Source organism: Vicugna pacos, chromosome 2 (genome assembly GCF_048564905.1).
Source record: "Vicugna pacos chromosome 2, VicPac4, whole genome shotgun sequence".
In the NCBI taxonomy this organism is placed as follows: Eukaryota; Metazoa; Chordata; class Mammalia; order Artiodactyla; family Camelidae; genus Vicugna; species Vicugna pacos.
The window spans coordinates 54273486-54295368 of NC_132988.1; the positions used below are offsets into that span (position 1 = coordinate 54273486).

The 21883-nt window shown below is 34.5% G+C and overlaps 1 long non-coding RNA gene across 3 annotated transcripts in view; it reads right to left on the bottom strand.

The window, feature by feature from the left end:
* Window positions 1-21883, bottom strand: part of LOC140700142 (uncharacterized) — a 101548-nt gene that overhangs the window by 19993 nt on the left and 59672 nt on the right. For all 3 annotated transcript variants that reach the window (XR_012078392.1, XR_012078393.1, XR_012078391.1), the window contains exon 2: window positions 14648-14807. This is a non-coding gene — a long non-coding RNA (uncharacterized lncRNA). The remainder of the gene's footprint in view (window positions 1-14647; window positions 14808-21883) is intronic.

Consider the following 21883-nt stretch of genomic DNA (forward strand, 5'->3'; position numbering starts at 1 on the left):
GGGATTGTGTAGTGTCTGCCAAGTCAGTGTTAAATACTAGCTGTCAGGAACTGCGTTGATTTTCTCCCAAAAAAAAAAAAAAACTTATAGTTGAAATTGTTATCACCATCTGATTAAGTTTAAGTCTGTGATTATACACAGTCTTTCTTAAAATCTCATTTAGCTTTTTCATAGATCAATCAGATACATTAAGAGGTGATATAATAGGAATCACCACCTCTGTGTCTTCAAAGTTTTTACTGTGAAACTAATGTCTAAAATCCCTCCCGCTCAGAAACAGGATTAATGCTGGTTTGCTAAACTGATGAGTTTGTAGGAAGAGGCAACTCCAGGTACTTATACTTGGCTCCTCCTCCCATTATAATCATTACTTCATAGGTCAGTGGAGATCCTGTTGCTAAATTATCTATCTTAAATATGCATAAGGAACCAAAAAAACAATGATAGGATATCTGTGGGTGTGCTAGACTTATTTTATAACATACTGGGTCAAGACTCCATTTATCGCCATAATACCATAATCTACCATGGACCATGGTGGAGTTTTGGATCCCCAGACATTAGCATCACCTCAGAACCATGTTTCTACTAACTCCCAGAAGATCTAGGTGTTTGCTTTTCTCAAATAAACTGTCACTTTAATAAATGGCCTTTCTGGTGGTAGACTGGATGGAGGAAGAGCTACAACATAAACCTGGCCAAGTTGCAGGATCCTTCTGCAAAGGGATTCAGTCCTTCCTCAGTTGAGAGCCTCTGCATCTGTAAATAAGCTTAGTTCTGGAAACATGAGGAAAGACCTTGAATTTCCATGCTAGTGACTCTGGTCAGGATGCTATCTATCAGATCCCAGGCCTAGATTTTTTCCCCCTTCCTGAAATATCAAGCAATTCTGTGACAGTCAGTTTTATGAGTTAACTTGTCTAGGTAATAATATTCAGTTGTTGAATCAAACATTAATCTAAGTATTGCTGTGAAGGTAGTTTGTAGATGTGGCTAATATCTGCAATGTGGTTAATGATTTACAATTATTTAAGTGAAGGTGATTACCTTTGATAATGTGGGTGTGCCTCATTCAATTAGCTGAGGGCTTTAGGAGCAAAAACAGGTTTCCCAGAAGAAAACCTACATTAAGACTGCAGCATCATCTCCTGCCTGAGGGACTAGGCTGCTAACCTGCCCGACAGAGTTCAAATTTGCCTTCCTGCAATTGTGTGAGCCAATTCCTTAAAATCTCTCTTTCTGCCTCTGTCTCTGTCTCTTTGTCTCTTTGTATATACATCTCATTGACCAAATTCCCAAACCTAGGCTAAGTATGGGGCCCACCATCCCTAAGAGCTCTGCTAGATGCCTGGAAGGAAAAACAGAACAGAGTTCTGTCAGCAAAGATGAAGGTGGGAATAGACTTCCAAGTAGCCCATGTAAAGACACGATTAATAAACATATAAAATACATACACTGCTAAAAACTGCTAGTCTCGCTAGTCCTATGACCAACTAATTTTTTAATTAAAAATTGTTTTAAGTTTAACAAACATTGAAAATATTCAGTGGGGAGAAAACATTATGATGTTAGTGCTTTATATTAAAAATATAAATAAATAAAGGATGGTAAATAATATCCAAGAGACTTCCCTTTCTCAAGCTTTAATTAATTTCAAAGGTTTTATATACATATTATCTCAGATCAAAATTTGACCATTTTGTAACAGTTACTAAATATGATATACTATTCATTTTTATAAAAGCAATGTTTTTTCTTATCTCTTAAAGGAACAAATTTAAGTTTCAGAAATAGAAGTAAGAAAGGCAAGTTTTTAAGGGATATATTTGTTAGGATTTTAGATGATTTTAAGAACTTATGTAAGTTTCCTGGAAAAAAATCTCTCTGAAATCAGAACTTTCATCAAATATGCTTGGGGAAAAAAGTTTCAGGTAAGTATTACCCTTATATAAACACAAATTCACATTATTTGTTCCTGGAATAAACTTGAAATTCCTTCATATATCGTTCCATGTATGAAGTCAAATGTGCAGGCAGTCTTACAGTCTCACATGACAGCTCAAGTCATCCTTTCTCTGGTGTGTAATAGAGAGCCTTCACGGACAGCTGATGATACTTGGCACACCCTCACAATCAATCTTATCTCCATCATTATTATTTATAGGAGATATAATTTATATCTCCTATATTCAATGCTTGGATCAAAGAAGGTGCTCGGTACTCAATAAATATTTAGGGATAGAGAGGAAAGGAAGGGAAGGAGAAAAGATATAATATTTAGCAACATTTCTAGGAATGCTAACTAGCCCACATGCTTGATGGGACTAAGATGTTACGATCTTTCTCTTCATTATTCTTCCTTCCCAAGGGCCTAGTATGGGGGAAGACATATTTACAAACACCTACACATACTTAAGTACATATTTCTTTCCCTCATGATTTACAGTCAGTAGTTGGAACAGTTTGGGTTCACCATCACAGAAAACACTCATTAATTCATCACTGATAGCTTACACAGAGGAATGATGACATCTTTAAAAGGCAAAATTGGGCAATACTTTAAGAAGATGCTCATGTAAGATGTTTGTGTTCAAAAACATGAAAATGTGACAGCTATTATTGAGTAACTTGATGAAGCAGGAAGGCACTGCTTAAATGTACCCATCAGTTCTCATAGGCCTTCTTGACCTTGTCTAATAGTTCCCTAATGAGACTACTGATAAAATTGCAGTCTGTTTTCTCAAGTGTGCCAAAGCTCCTAATAGCTTCCTTAGCTCCAAAATGTGTGATTCTCTAGTATGTCGTCTTGATTTCCTTCACTCTGGCTTCTGTTCCCTTAAACAACCCTGACTAACTAACCTTGAGAAAAGTAATTATGCCCTCACTATTGATTAGGAAGGATCCATATTTAATTATGTGTAACATGTTCCACTATCAAACTTTCAGCTTGCTTCTCCAATGCCCAGCGAGTTCTACTGCCATATGCTATGTCAGCCATTTGGTTAATGAGCTTCCTTACAAGATGTTGAATTTTCCCCAGTTCTTGTATTTTATGAAAAATGCTCTCATATCTTAAGGTCATGACTGGACCCTTTCACAAAGCCTGCCTTGAAGAATAAACATTTTTTTAATGCAAAGGGAATCGTTATTGAGCACATCGTGCATGTTTCTGCCACAGCCCTGAGTGATTCTTATGTGCCATTAGGTAAAATCCTGAGATCACAGTGCTTAAAGCTCAAATACTAGCTGTAGTCAGAATCAATTGCAAAGTAACTGATTCTGCTAAATCATGAACACAGTCAGTTTATTTAGAAGACAACTGCTTCCTGCACGTTGTTTTTTGTATGAAAATGGTATGCTATCGCTTTCAACTGAATTAAAATTTCAGTTTTTCTACCTCTAGAATTTTACATCTAAATGTTATTAGTCTCTTTTGATGAAAGCTTGCAATGAACTACTCAAAGTGGTTTATCTACAACTAATATATTAAAAATATGCAAATAATATAAAATGTTATGCTTTTACAGAGTCTGCATGATATTAATAGCATGATATAACTCTATTCTTGCCAAATAATAATTTCCACTGATGCTTACTCACTAAATTGCTTTCAATGCAGTAGACATTAAAGATGTCCAAAATATTCAGTGGGTGGGGTAATATACAGTAGATCATAATGTTTGTAAGCAAATGAAATCATCTATGATATTTAAAATTCTGAGCATAAATTTCAAATAAACTCAGGCTATTTAGATCAGTTGTTATCTAGGGCTAACATAAACACTGAAAAAGAATCATTAAAATTAATAGACAAAAGTCTGATAAGAGATCTATGCTCTAGCAGTGTATTCATTAAAAATATTATATTATTTCCCAGAAAAGCTCAATATTAAATTATTCAATTCTATCATTGTATTAATCAAAGTTAACTGTATGCAGAGATACCTTAAAGATTACTTTATACTTACATTATTGTTAGTGGATCCAGACCTATAATGGATTGTATTCAAATTCATTTAACTTCTTCTGAGATTTCTTTATGAACCATTTGACTATAGGTTACTGGAAAAGTTCATTCACCCTGAAAGGATGAGTCCTTCGCTTCAAGTTTCATATAACACAGAGTGTCAATATCACAATATTCCAAACACTTTGATCAATTTAGACAATCAAAATTTTATATCAGACAGAACTATCTTATTGAACTGTCTACACTCACCTAATTTGACATACATTTGTCAAATATGAGTTGTCCAGCATGAATATAATGAAACTTGGTGCTCAAATTTAGGAAGTTCAATTTTCAAAACCATTAGGATACCATTTAATATTGTCTTTCCCTACAGCAAATTTCACAAAACTTTAAAGCTTCATAAAAATTATCTTTTAATCTTTAGGCATCATAGATTTTCTTTCCTAACTCTCCTCCATGTGTATCTATCTGTGAGACTGCTGGTTTCTGAGAGCTGCAACATTAACCTTCTTATCCAAAAAATTTAGAAAGCTGAAAAGGTCTTTTAAAGCTCTAAGGACTAAGAATGCTGTGCTCAGTGCTCTATAGTGTTGTTGCAATGCACACACAGTAGCAACCATAGTCCTGAATTCTTGATTCTTCCATTATCATGGTGAACATGGTTTCTCCCAGTCACAGCATCCAAATGGCTAAACCATGTGTCCTTGCCTTGGCTGCCAGGGAGCAATGGGAGGTACTGTCTGTCCCATTTCAGGCACCATGGTTGGAGTTAAGATCTTGCTATAATATTTGGGACTCTCAAAACATTTCAGTTTTGCAGTGACAAAAGAAGTCCACTACAGGTTCTCCTCTCTGCTTAAAACTCTTCAATGTCTCTTTAAGATTAATTCCCAGTAATATAGGTATGGTCTTCAAAGCTGCAAATACCTGGGATGGGATCATTTTTCACCCCTATGTCATACCTTCCACTTTGCCCTAATCTCCAACCCCATAGTTTAGTCTGATTAATTATTTGCAGTTTCCCCAAATCTTCATGACTTTTAACATCAATCTCTATGCCTAGAGTGTCTGTTCAACTCATCTCTGCACATTTTCTTCCCTTTTTTACCTCCTATTCCTCCACAGCAACTCCATTTTCAAGAACCCTTCAAACCCACATCTGTTAATATCCCATTCTTGTGAATAGATTAACCATTTTATCCTTTGTATTGTCATTTTGATAATAGAAACATTAATATTTTTCATGTTTTCTAGTTCTTTGCCTTATCACATTACAGTATGATATGACATGTTAGTTAAAATTACTCTTAATTTTGCAAAGCAGAATCATCCTTTTCTCTTTTCTCACCACTCTTGTTCATAATGCTATAATTCAGCCTTCAACATATTATATATAAAAGATTCACTCATTTAACAAATATTCTTTATATGCCTTCCATCAACTACTAGGCTGTTTTCAGTACAGGGGATTTAAAAAAAAATGTAAACAAGATAAAGTATTCCTATGGAGTTTATGTTCCCACGAGGAAGAGAGGCAATATCTAAGCTAGCTAATACTTATATAGTACAATTTTAGTGATAATGCTGTGAATAAAAGCCTGGTAGGGGGCTACAGAATAACATAGAGGAGAGAGAACTGTTTAAGTAAGGTGGTCATAGAAAGTTGTATATGAATCACTGCTGAAGCAGAAGAAATAAAGTATAAACACAGAAGATACTGCCAACAGAGATAGTAAGGCCTTTGGGTTTTATGTTAAGTATGATAGCCATTGGAGGACTTTCAGCAGGATAGTGGTATTTTTATGTTCTTCAAGGTCACTCAGGATCACTACAAAAAATTTACTGTATCAGGTAAAAATAAAGGCAAAGATATCTGGTAGGAGTCAACTGCTTTTATCCAGAGAATCACCAATGCAGGTGCCTGAAACTAGAATAACAGCCATGGAGTTCATGAGAAGATGTCAGATTCAGGATATAGTTTAAGGGAGGTTCCAGTGGGCTTGCTGATGGATCAATCATGAAATATAAAAAGAGGGGGGAGGAGAGAGAAGGAGAGGGAGGGAGGGAGGGAGGAAGGAAGGAAAGAAAGAAGTAAGGATGATTATTAGGTATTTGGCCTAATGAAGTGGGGATGCCATTACCTAAGATGAGTAAGACTGGAAAAGGAGCAAGTTTGGGTCTAGGGGGATTGCTTTTTAATCATAAATATTTGAAATTCCATCTAGACATCAAAGCAGAAATTTTGAGTAGATAGTTGAACATATAAGGTGTAAAGGAAAAGGAAAAGAGTGGGTCTGGAAATAGATGTGGGGGTCTAATTATATGGATAATTTAAAGTTACTGTTTCAAAGAGTAAGTATTGAAAGAGAAAAAAGAAGTCAAGGTTCTAGAGGATGCAGTAAAGCAGAAGTAGAAAGAGAGGCCTATGATGGAAAAGGAATATGAGTATCAGGTGGTTTCTCAGGAAACAAGTATTTTAGAGTGGGTGATTTTTTTTTTCAAATGCTGTTGAGATGTAGGTGGAGAGTTAGTATTTTAGAAAGTTAAAGATTCTTGGTAACTTTGACAAGAGTTTAGAAACAAAAACCTGATTAAAACAGTTGGGAAAGGGAAAGGGAGTTAAGGATCAGAGTACCAGTCTTTTAACAGGTTGCTTTCCTTCATTTTCAAACTTCTCTCATTATTCATAGGCCATCAGCATATTCTCTGTAAGTGTAAAACAGGCTGTGAAATCCCGTTGCTTGAGTCCAGATACTTCTATCATCTATACTTACAATTCTCCAATCTTAAAAACATCCTGGGTGTGCCTATTAAAATGTAAATTCTTTCCCTCTGCTATTACTGAGTGTGATTGACTTGGCATGGGACAAGGCTCAGTAACCTCACTTTTAATAAACACTCCAAGTGATTATACTGTAGGTAATTAAAGATCCTCACATAATGGTTGGGCTCTTTTCCTGCCCTTTTTCTCTGTTCTTTCCTCTGATTAGAATTCTGATTCACCCTCATATTTCTGGAAAACTCTTACTGATTCTTTAAAACTTTGGGGTCACTCCCTCTTTTAAGCCACCCTCATATTGTCAATCAGAGAGCTCAGTAAATATTGGATAAATAAATGGAATATCTGCAAATAACTTTCCTTTGCTTTTTTGTTAAAGCCCCAGATGATTTATAAATTTTTGCCTGTCTCAAGAGTTCACATAATTCAATAAACTGAATCCCATTTACATGTATCATGTTAGTAAATATCCCCAAATTAGTGTGATTAACATTTGTCACATAGCCAAGACAGACCCACCATTTTTCAAAAGACTGTTTATAAATAATTCTAAACATCTCTCTGTATTTCTGAAGGAAATGTCACGTGAATTTGCCCTGGAGTACATTAACAATCACAGCATCTGATCAGATTGGTTTCATGGGATCTAGGGACACATCTTTGATAACAGGCTTATTTTAAAAATGGAGTTTCCCTCTATTCTCATTTAAGAACCTAGAGGAAGTCCTCCACCTTGAAGTTGGCTTCCTTAGGGTGTTTAAAGAAGAGGAAATTACCTGACATGCTTATTTTTACTCTTGTGTAAACAAGTTTTTGTTTTTCTTCCTCAGTCTCTTTTTGTTGTTATTCTTTCAGATCAAAACTTCAAAGAAAAGGACTGCTGGATCAGCCATTCATTTACTAGAGCTGAATTTTTGTTGCTACCAGCTTTTCTTCTCTGATATTCCTTTGATTTCTATTCTATTTGCATCTGTTACACTTTTAGTTCATGCAGGTGAACAAAAGTATAGTGTAGTCTTTGCTTAAAAAATTATATCCCATCATATCCCAAAATCTTAGAAAATTTAAAATGCTTTTTCAAGTCTGAAAATGCCTTCAGATAGAAGCCTCCAGCACATAACTCGATAATTATGTCATTATTGTGTTGTAAAAAATTGTGTTCTAAAAACTTTTCAGAAGCTAGGCTTCAGAACAAACAGGAGTCAATTTCACCAGGGATATCTCAGACTGAATATCAACGTAATGCACAGTTCCATGTATCTACCCCCCGACTTAGACAAATACTCATTAAAAAATAACAAAGTTAAGACAGGTTGGCTAGGAGGCAGTACAGTATAGTGACCAAGATCTTGGAATTTGGTAATAGATAGACCTGATCTTATTTTTGCCACTTCTAGCTATAGACTTTTTATCAAGTTAATAATAGGATCTTTTTTCTTCAACAAAATGGGAATATAACAATATGGTCTATTTTGTATATTTATGCTGAGATTATATAAGATCATTTGCATTATTCAGCACAGTCCTTAACTCATAACAATTTAACAAACATTAATAATTATTGTTATTATTATTAGAAGGTATTTGCTGAAATTATGTGTGACCTTGTAGGACTGCTGCTGCCATCAGGACCACTGTAAAGCCAGTAGCTGCTGACACAGCCCTCAAGAATGTCCATCAGGTACAGGACAAAAACCACATGATCATCTCAATAGATGCAGAAAAAGCTTTTGATAAAATTCAACACCCATTTATGATAAAAACTCACACCAAAGTGGGTACAGAAGGAACATATCTCAACATAGTAAAAGCTATATATGACAAACCTACAGCCAGCATAGTACTCAATGGTGAAAAACTCAAAAGCTTCCCACTAAAATCTGGGACAAGACAAGGATGCCCACTGTCACCACTCCTATTCAACATAGTCTTGGAAGTCCTAGCCACAGCAATCAGGCAAGAGAGAGAAATAAAAGGGATCTAAATTGGAAAAGAAGAGGTAAAAGTGTCACTATATGCTGATGACATGTTACAATATATATAGAACCCTAAAAGGTCCACACAAAACTACTAGAGCTGATCGAAGAATTCAGCAAGGTAGCAGGTTACAAGATTAACGTTCACAAATCAGTTGCATTTCTTTACACTAATGATGAATCAACAGGAAAAGAAAGTATAGAAACAATCCCCTTTAAAATAGCACCCAAAGTAATAAAATACCTAGGAATAAATCTAACCAAGGAAGTGAAAGAATTATACACAGAAAACTATAAATCATTGATGAAGGAAATTAAAGAAGACTTTAAAAACTGGAAAGATATCCCATGCTCCTGGATTAGAATAATCAATATTGTTAAAATGGCCACACTGCCCAAGGCAATCTACAGATTTAATGCAATCCCTATCAAATTATCCAGGACATATTTCACAGAACTAGAACAAATCATAATAAAATTTATATGGAACCATCAAAGACCTAGAATTGCCAAAGCATTACTGAAGAAAAAGAAAGAGGCTGGAGGAATAACTCTCCCAGACTTCAGACAATACTACAGAGCTACAGTCATCAAGACAGCATGGTATTGGTACAAAAACAGACATATAGACCAATGGAACAGAATAGAGAGCCCAGAAATGAACCCAGGAACTTCTGGTCAACTCATCTTTGACAAAGGAGGCAAGAATATACAATGAAAGAAAGACAGTTTCTTCAGCAAATGGTGTTGGGAAAACTGGACAGCAGCATGTAAAGCAATGAAGCTAGAACATTCCCTTACACCATACACAAAAATAAACTCAAAATGGATCAAAGACTTAAACATAAGGCAAGATATAATAAACCTCCCAGAAGAAAATGTAAGCAAAACATTATCTGACATGCATCTAAAGAATGTTCTCCTAGGACAGTATACCCAAGCAATAGAAATAAAAACAAGAATAAACAAATGGCACTTAATGAAATTTATAAGCTTCTGCACAGCAAAGGAAACATAAGTAAAACTAAAAGACAATCAAGGAATGGGAGAAAATGTTTGCAAATGAAACCTATAAAGCCTTGACCTCCAGAATATATAAGCAGCTCATATGACTTAATAAGAAAAAAACAAACAACCCAATCCAAAAATGGGCAGAAGACCAAAACAAGCAGTTCTCCAAGGAAGACATACAAATGATCAATAGGCACATGAAAAAATGCTCAATATCACTAATTATCAGAGAAAGGCAAATCAAAACTACAATGAGGTATCATCTCACACCAGTCTGAATGGTCATCATTCAAAAATCCACAAATGACAAATGCTGGAGAGGCTGCAGAGAAAAGGGAACCCTCATACACTGCTGGTGGGAATGCAGTTTGGTGCAGCTACTGTGGAGAACAGTATGGAGATTCCTCAAAAGACTAGGAATAGACTTATCGTATGACTCAGGAATCCCACTCTTGGGCATATACCCAGAAGGAACCCTACTTCAAAATGACACCTGCACCTCAATGTTCATAGCAGCACTATTTTCAATAGTCAAGACATGGAAACAGCCTAAATATCCATCAACAAATGACTGGATAAAGAAGAGTTGGTATATTTATACAATGGAATACTATTCAGCCCTAAAAACCGACAACATAATGCCATTTGCAGCAACATGGATGTTACTGGAGAATGTCATTGTAAGTGAAGTAAGCCAGAAAGAGAAAGAAAAATACCATATGAGATCGTTCATATGTGGAATCTAAACACAAAACAAAACAAAACAAAACATAAATACAAAACAGAAACAGACTCACAGACATAGAATACAAACTTGCGGTTGCCAAGGGGGCAGGGGGTGGGAAGGGACAGACTAGGATTTCAAAATTCCAAAATGTAGAATAGATAAACAAGATTATACTGTATATATAGCACAGGGAAATATATACAAGATCTTATGGTAGCTCACAGCAGAAAAAAAAAGTAAGACAATGAATATATATATGTTCATGTATAACTGAAAAATTGTGCTCTACACTGGAATTTGACATAACATTGTAAAACAACTATAACTCAATAAAAAAAAGTTAAGAAAAAAAAGAATGTCCATCAGGTAGGCACTAGACCTCAAGATATGAGTTAAAAAGGACTGAGAAAAAGCTGTAATACCTTTATTCCATCTTCACAGAGGCAGTAGATCACAAAGTATCCAGTACTGTTGTTCTTCAAATTATGATTCAAAGGGCAAATGTTCTATATTACCTGTGTCTATAGTATATATATGAAATACATCGTTGAATCCTTGAGCTACTGCTGTGAACTCTACTTGACAATCTCTGATTATGTCTCTTTGAGTCACAAACAAGCCCAGGAGGTAGGTTTTCAGGGTATGATTATCCTCATATGTCCCTTATGGCATCTTCATCTTGTGATATATCTGAGGAGATAGTTCATTCTCAGAACTAACACAATCAAATTTATACAGAACTCCAGGACATGCGTTAGCTCCCAAGTTTATACATTCATGCCAAACAGTTATTACTATTACTATTAATAATACATAATAGTAATTATTTTTAAAGCCCAAAGTTTTGTTCTCCTTTATAGAGTCTGTGGTTCTGATGGTGGGAATGATCATAAATTAGGTATGGGTCTTAGCAACTATTAACAAATAATTTTTAGTCCAGAATATACATGGCTCCACATCATTCATACAGACTCTGCATATTTTATCAATAATGGCAAAATAAAGACACAACAATGAGAGACCACCAAAACCTGTGAAGGACTACACATGTAAGTATTAACATGACCTCAGAGGTAGATGTATAAGATGATATTAATACAACACACAATTAGAAAGTAATTGAGGAAATGTAGGAAAATATAAAATAAACCATTAACTTCTACATCTTATGATCTCTATCTTTACTTCAAATGGTAGATTTTCACGGATTACCAATTATTGAGCCACAACTATGAACCAGGCACTGCTGGCACTTTGCTATGCAATCTCTAATTCTCAAATATCCAGTGATCCTCATTAGAGATAAATTATGTATTTAGTATATGAATTCTCAGGAATTCAAGGCTCTTCACCAAGATCTAATAGCTTAATGGGCAGAGCCTGACAGTGAACCCATCTTTGCATAGATCTAAAAATCCATGTTAAAAGCTTCTACACTCTACATATAATTGTAAGAATTAATTTACTTATGATAGGTGATTTGCATTGCTGGGTTGGCCTATACGCAACTCACAAAAAGCAGAATTTTGATCTGTATACTAAATGTTTTAGGGAAAGCCATTTGATCAGTTTCAACTTTGGGTTTTTTCCCTACTTGTCCAAGAGGTTAGACTTAACTGAAGTTCCCTTTAGTTTGAAATTGATGTCATCATTGATGGGTGACCTCTTCAAATGAGATGACTGATATAAGAAAAGCAGCAAGGGGATATCTGTTGTGTTATTTCATATAACGTATTTAGTTTTGTAATCATGTTACACTTATTTCAGTTAATCTGCCATTAATTATGTTAGCCCACATACATGGTGAATAAAAACATCTGCATGAAACATTTGTTTTATTTTCAATTATTAAGGAGTAGTATAGTCTTTTCTAAATTTCAAATTTTAAATAAAATAATATTCTTTAAATGTTTCCTTCAACCCTCCCTGTGCTCGTAAATTTCATCCTTACAAATACTTTGTGTAAATTTAGCCTACATCTTTCTACTCCACTGTAAATCATGTTTGCTTACACATTTACTTTAAAAGCCTGGAATATTTGAAGGCTAGATGTGCACTGTATTTCCTTTCAAAGACCCTGACTTAAAAACGTAAGTTTTATTCAAAACTGACAGTGAATTTGGATATCCCTTTGGCTATTCACATAATAAAGACTAGATTTTATATATTTTTATAAGAGACTATCACTGATAAAGAAACTTTATGGATTAAAACAACATTAATATACATCTCTACCACAACTGCTAAGATAAAATCACTTATGAAGGACAAAAATTCTGCTCCAGGTGTTTTAGTGTAATTTTAAATCATTTGAAAAAGTAACAGAAGAAAAATACTATATTGATTCATTTACATGTCAAGATTCAGTTAAGAAAATAAAGTATCATAATGCAAAAAAAGCCATATATATACCCACAAGTGTAAAATTAATATTCAATAGTATCATGCCACCCAAGAATGAAACTTATTTTAAAATCTCTTCAAAATACATATTCAACAGTCAAAATAACCAAGACTGCCATAAGTTAGCTTTTATAGTCATTTAAAAGGTATATTCATAGGATGGAAAAAATTATGAGAAATTTCAATAGAAAGTAATACGGTTTTTGTAAATGGTAAAAACATATAAATAAGTATTAAAGTAAATAACAAAAACTAAAATATATGGTACAATAATCAGCTACTCAGATTAATTATTTCACTCTCCTCCACTTAATTTTGTATTGCTGAGAGATACAATCATGCCTGAACAACATTATAAAATACACAATTGTGATGGTAATTAGAAAATTCTTGTTTACAATATATACGCATTTTCTTTTTTCTTCACATGACTTAAAATAAATAGCATAACTTAACATATTCATATAATTTTCATACTGTTGAGAATGTTACCAAGTATAAATGCCATAAAAACAGTATGTGCTAACAGTATTATATATAAAATATTAATATACGTTCATGGTAGTTTCAGGCTGTAGTGTTTTTTTGTACAGTTATTTCAATGGTGAAAAATTTGTTCCTATCAGCTGATGATGGTTACAAATGGTAGCCTTTTCCATTTAAATATACTCTGTGAACTACCAATTTTGAAATTGTAAAAAGAATCTCAAGGGTCAGGCTCAATGCAATGAAGAATAGTTTTCTCCTATAAAACAGCTTAATGCCACAGACCTAGCATGAGTCATACATATCCAGACCTTGAACTCACTGGTGCATTCAGAAAAAGCCAAAGATCAATGTTTGACAGAGCAGGTCAGTTACGGCCATTTTAACTGGAGGATGATGGTTTGTGATCATTTGGTGCCTTAGGCCATTGTGAACTTCTTGCCTATTCCATAAAAGAGATCAATTTTGTTTTTCTGAACTGTTCTGATAATCAGGAGTAGAAGACTAGATTTTTAAGCAAATTAGAAATTATTGTTCAGTATAATGTCATGCCTTATATCTGTATGTTACTTTAAAATTAGTTCTTTTCAAAACACACATTAGGCCATAAACCCCAGAAGCAATCACAGCAAACTGTTTCGTGTTTTCAAAGTAATTAAAAAGTATACTGAAGCCACAAGGCTAATAATAATAGCTAGTTTTTATTGAGTATGTACTATGTACCAGTAACTATTCTAGCAACCCTAACATTAATTAATTGGTTTAATTTTCAGAACACTTTTTGAGGTAGATATGACTAATATCCTTGTCCTACAGATGAAAAAATTGAGCACAGGTTGGTTAAGTAATTTGCTTGACTAATAAAAAGTAGAGTCTTCTGACTCTAAAGGCCACATTCCTCATGAAAGCTATGCATTAGATATGTGATCATAAGCAAATTACTTAACATTGTTGATCCTGCCTTTCTTTCCTGTAAAAATGTGGATAATAACATCACATTAGGTTATTTTGAGGACTTTTGTTTTCTTAATAATATTACAGACATTTGTATTTGGGAATTCTTCTTGCAATGAACGGGAGCACACATCAGGAAGTTGTGGCCATTCAAATACAACCATACACCAGTCTACGCATTTCAATCAGATAGAAATAAAGTAGAACTTTTACTGCCCAGGTAATAGAAAAAGAGCTGAAAAGCCAAAGGAGATGGTGGAGCAAACCAACGATTAACAACAGGAGAGAGCAGCTTCCACTGCTGGGCTGGCAGGACTTAGGAGGCTGGCCTGTCCTACCTGAGCTCAGGCTGCAGGAAAGGCAGATCGGAGCTAGAACCACAGAGAAGCAGCTGCTGCTGCTGAAGACGTTATTCAATGCAGAAAGAGAGGGAAAGTTGTAATGTTTCCCCTTCTTCTCGGCCTCCTCCTCTCTTGGCAAGTCAGGTGACACAGGAGCCTGGAAAATGCAAACCTCAGAGGTCAGCTCTCCTCCAACTGAGATCAGAGCAAAGCAGCCAAAGAGTGAAGAAAGGTCAGAGTGCAATAAGTCCAGGATACAATCATAATAAAATTGTAAACCCTGACAGTTCTCATGTTTTAAGTCTAATTCTTCTGTATTTTATTTCATTTTTGCCTGAGGACATTTTCTAGACTCTCTTCCATCTCTCATCTTCTTAACTGCCACACTGCACTGTAAAGAGTTACATGAATTCCACCTTTAAAAAGTAGGAAGGTTATTATATATTGTAATTATATTTTAAGGATTATTGTGATCGATATATAATGTGATAATCTTAACTTTCCTTCCAAACAATCTCTATATTTAGTATTAAGGGTTTTGATGTTTTGTGTATCCTGCTTTTCCCAATGATTTTCCACAGAAAAGTAAAAATTTGCCCCATGGTCTAAAATGTATGAAGGGAATCAGGACATAAGAGGAAATAAACACATTCACCTCTAATACTCACTGAAGGTTTTACAACCAAAGTTTTATTTATAAGGAAAAGAAAGAATACAATGAACTAGATCTATAATAATAGCTACTGTAGTAAATAAAAGTGGCTGTGCATTACATTATCAATGGTGAACATTAAGGGCAGGATCTCAAATTCTACTTGAATTCTACAGAGGGCCAAAGTACAAATTTCTGACCTCCTGGCTTGAGATTCTTATAGATGCATTTCAACAACCCTTTTAAGAGTTTTATAAATAAATAAAATCTCTACAGATTCTATGTTAACATTTTAGTATTTATATATTAGCTATTTTCCCCTTACACAGGAAAAGTCTGGATTTCCTAGGAAATAGACTTTGAGTCACAGATTTGAATACAGAAAGTTTATTGAGGAGTGCTCAAGGGAACACTACTTGTAAGGCACTGAAATAAGTCAGACTGAGTAGAGAGAGGAGCTGGACAGCTATGAGATTACAACAAAAAATTCAGCTGAATCTGAAAGCCGCTTTGCAGCTGAGATATCCAACACTGAGGCAAGGGAGCTGAGCCTTTAAAACTCGGCATTGATTAGTCATTAGATGAAGATTATCCCCAAGAAGGGGAGTGACCTTTGGCAATACAGCTACCTTTAAATGAAGCCAGTTTCCAAGAAGGACACAATAGAAACACTCCCAGTGGCTGAAGGAATGAGCACTTTAGTCCTCAAAATGGCGAGAGGGTGATTTGGGCATCCATTGTAATAATAGTATTCAATATTCAACAGGTACTTCATACCAATGGAAGATGAGACACTAAATACACTGTTACAAAGAGTGATTTATGTTTTATATTAGATTTTTGGCTACCATTTTCTCAATCCTTGGTACAACGGAATGTGGCAGACAGCCTTCTAAGACGGCACTCAATAACCCCTGCCTCCTGGTATTTATGCTGTTGTGTAACCCCATTCGTCCATGTGTGGGCTGGCTCCAGGGACTTGCTTCTAACAAATGGAATGTGGTAAAAAATGATGGGGTGCTGTTTTCAAGACTCGATTACTATGGCTGTGACTTCTCAATAGCCCTCTGTCTCTGTCTTGCTCACTTTGATGAAGCCAGATGCCCTGCTATACGCTGCTCCATGGAGAAGCTCACTGAGTGATGAACTGAGAGGGTGGCCTCTATCAGTAGGGAGACTAAGGTCTTCAGTACAATAGCCCACAAGAAGCCAAATTCCACCAAGAAGCACTAGTGAACTTGGAAGCATATTATACACTAGTTAAAATTTGAGATAACTGTAAATTTGATCAACAACTTGATTGCAGCCTTACGAGAGGCCCTGAGTGTGAGGACCTAGTTACACCATGCCTGAATTTCTGAAAAAGGAACTGTGAGAAAATATATATCATTTTAACCCAGTGAGTTTTGGGGTAATTTTTTACACAGAATAAATAACTAGGCAAAAATTATCCTCTTATAAACTTTTCTTTCAGTGCCTGGCATGGTATCATATCAAAGGCTTGTTAAACTGAATTTCACTCTTGTCTCAAATTTTACTTATTTTATGTGAAGTTATAATGGAAGGACAGGATTTATGGAATTCCTTTCCGGGAATAATTTCTTAGGGAAAACTCCAAACTGAGTATTTATGGTGGAAGGGTATCTTCCCAAGATATCACACTAACGGTAAAATACTGTCAAAACATTGCCCTGCATGATAGAGAAAAAGAGAAACTTGAAATTCTGGGGAAACTCTGCAAGAAAAAATAGTTGAGACTTTTTAAATTTATTGTTTTTATTTTTTATTGAGGTATAGTCAGTTTACAATGTTGTATCAATTTCTCGTGTACAGCACAATTCTTCAGTCATACATGAATATACATATATTCATTTTCATATTCTTCTTCACCATGAATTACTGTAAGACATTGAATATATTTCCCTATGCCATACAGTATAAACTTGTTTATCTATTTTATACATACCAGTCAGTATCTGCATCTCTCGTACTCCCAGTTTATCCCTTTCCACCCCACAATAGTTGAGACTTAAAGAATTTGTGCTTTTTGGGGAAGAGAAATCCCTTGGCATTGCCAAGAACAAATAATGTTAATTGGAAATATTTTAGTGGAATTCCATGTACTGCCTTATGTTGTGTCTCTAGCAACCTCACATTTTTTGTTAAGACTACAAAAAATAATAAATACTTGGTAAAACAATACATTTTGAAAGGTAATGAAAGCGCATGGTCCTGTGTTAGACTGTGGAGAATCTGAAGTCCTCATCCAAAGTGAAAGATGAGGGGCCGAGTCCCACGTATATTTATTATTTAGTGCCAAATGGTCACCGGTAATGCAGTGCCATATCAGTAAACACAAAGACCTTGTGAAAGTCTTTGTCTGAGATGTTATGAGTTTGCTGGGTGTATAAGTTGAAGATTCCCCCAATGAGATAATAAAGTTGTAATATAAACTATTATTAAGTGTTATCATGACCCTAATGGTAATATAGTGCCTGAGTCAGTATTTCCAAAGAATTTTTATCTATGCCCAGATAGATGCCACAAGTTTTGAATATCCAGAAGCTGAAAAGATCCTCCAGAATGGGTAAGAAAATTATAATATTAAAAATCTGTAACAACTTCAACTAATATAGCAGGGAATGCATTCAGTTGTAAAGAGAGATATTTTCTGAAAGTTGTATAGCTTCATTTCATTTCATATGGAATGTAAGTATAATATTTAGTTCAACTAAATATCTAATCTCAACATAATTCATCATCTAAATACTGAGAAGGAAAAAAAAAAACCAGAAGGCTAACCCTTATGACTACTGGTTCAGTGTACTTGTTTCCCAGGAGATTGTTTTTAAAGAAATTTTAGTATGACCCACAATTTTACCCTTGGTTATCCTTTCTAATTGCACTGCTCAAGACTATCTCAGAACCCTCCAAGGAGAACTGATGTAGGAGAAAAGAATGCTGAGATTTTGAATATAAACAATTACTAATGTAATATCCAACACAACAAGCAATAATACCTGAGATAGGACACAATCTAAACAGAACATAACAGAGGAGCCAGTTCTTCAGGAAAGAACATGTTTTGATTTTCAAAATTCTAATAACAAACACTGTACTTTCAATAGAACCTCAATCTAAGAAGACAAGTTTTTGATTTTATTCAATAACTATCTCACTAAGAACCTCGTTTACACATTGCTACAGTAAGGGATACAGATCTGAGTAAGACAGATTCACCACCTAAGCCACAGTCACAGAACCATATAGGGATTTCCGAATGTCAAAAACTAAAACATTTCCAAAATAAGGCTCATTATTAAAGTAAAACAAGACAAAGTATTTGATTAATAATTGCTAGTAGTAATGAGAATAGTTTACCCAAACCAAAAGCATGACTAAGGGGCAATGAGGGTGTTTTAAAATGAAATAATGCAAACGTCGTAGGTATAACAAGCAAAATGATCAACTAGAATGCTCTTATAATTACAGTTTCTATTGACTGGGATAATGGTAATGATGTTTTTAAAAATTATTTTAAGGCAATAGAAATAAAGCAGGTCTAGAAACAGCAATGGAAAATTGAGTAAAAGAATATTTACATTGAGAATCTTGAAACATCTCTATACACCAAAGTGTCAGTCTATGGGACACTTTTTCAAAGGAAATTGTCAAAGTCCTTGTGGCTGAGTGATTAAACATGAAATAGGTTAAGGACTGGAAAACACACTACAAAGAACAACTTCTCTCCAGAAAAGAAATGCATTGGATGACTTAATGATCATCTCTGACGTTGCAGATGCTATGATTTTAGTATGGCCCAATAAGGAAACACAAAAAAACACTGGTGAATCCAGGGATGTATGAGGGTGTGTACCAGTGTGAATGTATAAGTATATATACATCTATGTGGCAAATAGGTATTAATATGCATATATACACACATATATTATAATTAGATCTTTCTTAACTCACTCTCTAAATTGAAAATGAACAACCCAGAGAAGAAATTTTTTTTGAGAGATTAGCATTTTCAGAGAAACATTTCATGAATGTAGGGTGTTGTTCGTTCCTGCTGAATTTAAAGGAAAATCTAATCCCCTTTATTTCCCTGAACATCAGTAAGTTCCAGCATAGGTAATTTGTCATCAACTTAAAGAGTTTTGTCTTCCATTTGTTTCTCTTTAAACAATTATAAAAAGAAGCTAATGGTACTTTCTGTAGTTTCTCTTTAAAAAGTCTTAAAAACAGTATAAAGAGTTCATTCTGAAGTGAAGAAAGGGATGTCTATAGGCAAGGAATCAGATAAAACCCCACTGCAGGTCTAAGTCTACAGAGCAGCCCATGGAGAAGCTAATGGGGCCATTTCTCTGTTCAGTGCTAAGCAGAACCTTAGCTTATCTTTAGGGCTTAGGCTGAATTGTTCCTTTTCTCCTTCACATACTTCAAGCTGAAAGTTAAGTTTCCTTTGGTGGGAGCACACTGCAAGAGGTGAAACATTAACAGAGATACAATGTCACTTGGCTCCCCAAATCTGTCAGCGATTAGTGTCAGCTGAGTATTCTTTCACCTTGGACCTAACAGTGAATTCTAAATGTATAAATTAAAAGGGATCAACCAAAGGTCACCCTTATTTAATCTTATCTCTCTTTAACAACTATTAGAGAACAATTGTAATACATGAGAACAGTTGTCTGTCAGTTCCAAAGAGAAAAAGAGTGTAAGAGAAATTCTATATTATTTATATCATAGTATCTGCTGTACTAAATTGTAATCAAGTTGAATCTATATACATATACCACATATATGTGTGTGTATGTATGTGTATATATATACACAATAATCTTATCATTGATATATAAGTGCATTTAAATTGTATGTGAGACCAGAGTTGGAAAATAATATATTATTCTTGTGTCAAAATTTAACATGTTATATCACTAATGTTTAAATTTATTTAAAATATTTCCTTTTTTTCTAAAAGTAAAATTAACCCAAATCAAAAAATCAGTGAATATCAGAATTTTGCTCTTGTTGGTTTTCTCCAATGTGAATTTTACAAAAAAATAACAAATGAAATGCAGTAAGTTGAGAACGTGATTTATTCTTAGATAGCTAAAATATAAACTTTAATAGCTTTGGAGTTATGTGGACAAGTGCTTCCAGTTGTAAAACAAAGTTTTTAAGTAGCTGGAACTGTGTCTTTTAGTTCTTGACAGCATTATTAAATTCAAACAATATAGCATTCTCCACTAATTTTTTGAAAATAATTAAGACTGGGTCTAATTTAAGATCATCTCTGTCCTAATTTGTTGATACTCTGAACAATTCTTATTATTCTTTGAGATTAGTGTTTCCCTTTGCCTATGTATAATGAATCACCTAGAATTACATCATAGTCAGGAACGTTTTCTTTCATTTTTCTTTTCTTAATGCTTAGAAAGAAGTTCATAAAAGGGTTGCTGTCACCTCATATGTCCATAAGTGACAATCGAGGAAATGAGGTGATTTTTCTAAACACCGACAGGACTTTCCTTCCACTCTAGTTTTCGGTGTGGTGTTACAACGTCACCTCCAGAAGAGTAACCAGGGATTTGCTTTGTAGAGTTTACTGCTCCAATGTACCAAAATGGCTAGAGAGGAACTGAGTTGGAAACAGAACCTGATATTGCCATTTTCTTCCTAAATCCCAAAAAGTAGGAGAATGGTGATGATAGGGAGGCAGGAGAGAGGTGCAGTGCAGCAAAAGACTCAGTGGAAGGCTCAGTTCTGCTCTCATCTCTTTGATGCCCTATTTCTGTAAAACTAAGTTCTGTGTATTCTGAATTCCACTGCACATATAGAAAAAAAATTTTGTCTAGGATGGGTTCGAAAAATGGTAATAACTGATTTTCTTACTGGCCACTGTATTCCATGTAGCATAGACAGATGCTCAACAATTCCTTAATGAAAGAATACATTATCTCACAAATAAAATATATTCCACTTAAAGCTTTGTGGACTCCTAGAGTGTATTTTCTCTGAAAATATGGGTAGTTCCTGTCTTCTTTATTGAAAAACAACACCTAACATTATGATCCTCGCACATGGTAGTGAAATGAAAGAAAAATGATCAGATGAAAGAATTAATACTAATATGATGCAAAAAGAAAAGTATTTCCACACAGCAGCAATTTTTCCCTCAAGTTAAATGTGAGCAGTTTCAAGGTGGAGTGGTATTAAAATAAACAACATATAAAAGGGCAAGTGTGTTATTTTAAGATATGTATATCACATTTGGGGAGGGGGGAACCTAAAAAGAAAACTGTATGTTTCTTGTTTTTCCAACTCAAATTTTTATCAAAAATTATATCAAAGTTAAAATACAATCTCACTGTCTACTGTGACCATCAGAACATGAGGTAAACAAAGGCATTAATTTATCACAATTTATCTTATGGATTTAATCTTATAGATGAGTTATTATTAAATCCAATATATAGATTTTTAAAAACAAAATATAGAAAGCTATTGTTCCAGAAAAAAAATTACTATAATAATACAATAATAACACTTGTAAATATAAATAATTTACTTTTAAA